The sequence below is a fragment of the Cynoglossus semilaevis genome, chromosome 15 (assembly GCF_000523025.1).
Source record: "Cynoglossus semilaevis isolate Cse_v1.0 chromosome 15, Cse_v1.0, whole genome shotgun sequence".
In the NCBI taxonomy this organism is placed as follows: domain Eukaryota; kingdom Metazoa; phylum Chordata; class Actinopteri; order Pleuronectiformes; family Cynoglossidae; genus Cynoglossus; species Cynoglossus semilaevis.
In genome coordinates, this window is record NC_024321.1 from 12,788,620 (window position 1) to 12,792,663 (window position 4,044).

The window sequence follows — 4,044 nt, forward strand, 5'->3', positions numbered from 1 at the left end:
TATTTTAATGCAAATTAGTGTATTTTTGAGAAACTTTTAGTTTCGAAGATTTGTTCAGGAACTTATTGGTATAGTATTTTAATACAATCGTTATTCAAAACTAACAGAGGATCACTCTGCTACTCGACTAACAGAGTTGATTTGCCATTTGTGGACATTCCATATCCTTGATGTCAAACTATTTACTATCCTATAGCCATTGGTGGCACTTGTTAAGCACAATCATTTCATGTTACTCACTGGATCTTTAGCGACGGAAAACAGAAGGTCTCCTTCTCTGTTGTACTTCATCTGAGTGATGGACCGTTCGTGGCCTTGCAGCCGGATGGAGTTCTGTATAGAAAAGCAATAGTTGCAAGTTCATTTCATATTTTCAAAAAGGTGCATCAGCCCAGCTCAAACTCCAGTCAAAGGCCAATTTCTTATTTACCACGACAACTCTATGTTCAATATTTAGGACAAAAACTAATTTCTGACAAAAGCTCAACCGAACGACTACCATTTCAAACAAAATACAACCGACAATTGTTTTGAAAAATCCACCGTTTAAATCAATCACATGAAACCAATTATGAAAAGGGGAAGAAGGAAGAACAAATGACGATCAGTGATTGGAGGAGAGTGACAAAAAAGTGATAAGTAGAGGAAGAGAGAAACAAACCGCCCAGCGGTCTAGGCCTGTTTAAAGCACGATAATGATTACTTTTTATTTTTATAACGTTAATGATTATTTGAATTCATGATTGTCCTTCAACCACCAGTAGGGTTGTATTTTACTGCTAATATAATAGTCTGCTTTCTTCTCAGTTTCAACTTACTTGAACTTTAGAGCCTAACTGTAGTCTTTAACGAAACAAAGTATTTTCTTATTTAGGCCTAGAACTTCAATTTTGACTCTGCTCAAAGTCAGATCAGTGAGTAGAAAGACAAAACAGGACAAAAATTAAACAGGAAATGAGAAAAGCCACAAGACGACCTGCGCTGCCTACTGTACCACAGTCACCCTGGGTAAGGGAGGAGGTGTGGGGGATGAAGAAAAAGTAAAAATAAACCACACACACACAAACACACACACACAGTGTGCGACTGTAACAATGCTCCAGTGTTTTATGTTTATTTATGGGGACCATGGGGTTGTGGGGGCTGACATGTTTATTGTGGCCCTTGTATCAGGAGCCACCGAGGGGAGACGGGGAGGAGGAGGAGCAGTATGAGGAGGGCACAGGTACAGAGTTTTACATGAGCCGAAATTTACCATCACTGAGAAGAGAGAATAGGAGAAAGGGAGGGAAGGAGGAGAAGGGAGGAGGAGAGAGAGAGAGAGAAAGATACAGAGAGAGAGAGACAGGGGGGTGATATACAGGAAGGGAGAGGTGAGGACAGTTCGGTTGTAGGAGGGGAGGGATAAGACATCAAGTTTAGAGGATAAGGTGAAGATGGAGAGTACGACATGTCTACTCCTGTCTTTTCCTCGTGCACAAGGGGGAGATAAATACAGTTTAAATGTAATTTTGATGAAGAAAAATGGTTTAATTTGGTTTTATTTCTTATAATTTTGTGTTTGTTTTTGTCACCTGCTGATCTTGACTCATTTCTAACAGAAAACTGTTGACTGAAATGGATATTACTGTCAAAGCAAAGACATGTAAAAAAGGTTTCATTTTCCATCATTATGTATTATTTTCTGAACTTCCTTGAGTCACGTTCACCTTATGTAAAATGGTCCTCGCATCGTTAACCTTTAGCCTCTCATCAATCATGAAAAGGCAAAAGATGAAAAATTTGAATTTATCTCCTCAAGGAAAAAATGTCACTCTCTAATAAAGTCTGATGAGACATTCACTGACTTCATTAGTCTAAAGTGTGAGTGCATTTCATGAAAAAGTTAATATGAATGTTTGACGAGTAGAGCCTTGACAGCACCCACAAACACATTTACCATGGATGTGTCGTCTTTCATGCACTGTGTAAATATTCTTGGTAAAATTAAACTCATTCAGGTCCTGTCGTCCATTAATGTTAGTGACATTCATTGCTTGCACCTGCTTTCACTATGGTGTATGAATAACATCTGTCCCTTGTGATTACATTTAGATGATGAGGAGGAGTTTGCAGCGCCTCCAGTGCGTCATTCGAGTGTGTTACTAAATCACCGAGGAACCTGTGTGGCAGAGGACAACAATTTAATATTTTAAATAAAGACTGTTAGGTGTTAGCCATGCTGCTGAAGGACTGTGGTTTTTTTTTTTATGGCTGAAGGCTGCAAGCAGGGTTGTTTCTAAAAGAAGCAAAAATATAGATGGAATCCTGAATGTGAATGAATGAAACTGAGATTCACATTTTTACTGGGAAGCAAAGCCTGGAAACTATCCCTCAGGACTGGACCTGCCTGAGGTCATAACACTCACACACACACACACACACACACACACACACATTCCATGCTGCAGCCCGACCCAGGATAACACACCCACTCTTGTTCTATCAGTGAGGAAAAAAACCTCCCACATCCTCTCTTTCACACACACACACACACACACGTGTTTGCATTCGCATCACTGGTGTGGATCTCTGACCTGAAACCTGCTCCAGGGCTCAGTCTAATTGTTGGTGAATATTCAACCTTTAGACTTACAACTGTGCCATTGTTATTTTGTTTATTCTCACGTCACGACTCCTCAGAGGAAACAACTATACCGGTATGACCTTAGCTCAAGCTACGGGAGCTGACACGCTCCTGAACTTCAACTCCCAGCATGCAATGCTCCACCCTGCCATCTGCTGTCACTTAAACCGCTCCCTAACTCTCCCATGACCTTTTGACAAAGACCGTTTCTGACTCTTACAAGTAACAGGACGTCTGTTCTTCTATTTTTTTTTGTTGCTGCTGCTTCTTCTCATTTTCTCTATCCCACATATGAGGACACCTGCTGGTGGGAACCATGAAAAACGTCTACCACATAATCAAATAGAAGTCTACATGATCAGAAATCATTGTTTGTTTCATTCTTAAAATAAAGTCACGATTACCAGCCATCCGTCAGACTTTAAATTCCTCGATTATCGGCTTAAATACAACCAGCAAGAGCGAGTCCAAAGCGAGTTTCCAGAGTTTCCAGTCCACTGCACCTCTGCTGAAACATTTACCATAATTTACCGTAAAATCGCAGCAACAACAACAATAATAACGTCTGTACTGGTATAAAGACAGCAGGTTTAACGGTGTGATGATGCCGAGACGTTAAAGGATGATCCTGCACACACATGGACATGAAATCAGTTTTATGGCCTGAGTGCAGAAACAGTCCATCAGAGGACGATGAGGAAACTGATCCACATGATCTACAGGCCACTCAGCTGAGTTATGTCCTCACTAACTGAAAGTCAGTGAAAACATAAAACCTTTAGACCTGGGGTAAAGAGGGGGGAAAAGCTGCTGTAGGGAATTTTCTACAGCACCAGGTTTATTGTCCTTTAGCTCAGGTTTTACTGTGTTCCTGGATCTTCTGGATTACTTCGATATCTGTGAGATTAAAAAATCAGCTACATCTGTTACTGTGTTTGAGAGTGCCCATGTCTATTCATCAAAAGTAGGATAGATCATTTCCAGATTTTTCCAGGTTCTAATTACAAAAGCATTCAAATAAACAACTGGATAATAAGGAAATACAGAAAAAAACTTGTAAGTAAAGATAATGAACTGCAAAAAAAAAAAAAAAAAAAGTTACAATCAGTGGACAATGGAAGAAGACCATTATTCCTGCAGCAAGTTCAGATGTTTCTCTCATTGGAACCTGTTGTTAATTTAAAAATTTAAAAAACACTACTACGACTACTACTATTTGCAGAAGGCATTCAATGCAAATTACAGCCAGAGTGGAAAGACAAATAAAACAAACTTTCACCAATCAAAGCTACAAATATAAAATTAAATATACTTGGTCTATATATATTGTAAATTTGGTCTTATAGGTGGTCCATTACCCCTAGAGGATGTGTAGAGTTACTGTAACGGGATGTAAATGTTTCAGTTCATTCCACCTA

The 4,044-nt window shown here is 39.4% G+C and overlaps 1 long non-coding RNA gene across 2 annotated transcripts in view; it reads right to left on the bottom strand.

The window, feature by feature from the left end:
• Nucleotides 1-150: 150 nt before the first annotated feature.
• LOC103391103 (uncharacterized) overlaps nucleotides 151-4,044 on the bottom strand; it is a 45,348-nt gene continuing 41,454 nt past the window's right edge. For both annotated transcript variants that reach the window (XR_003051907.1, XR_003051908.1), the window contains one exon: nucleotides 151-333. This is a non-coding gene — a long non-coding RNA (uncharacterized LOC103391103). The remainder of the gene's footprint in view (nucleotides 334-4,044) is intronic.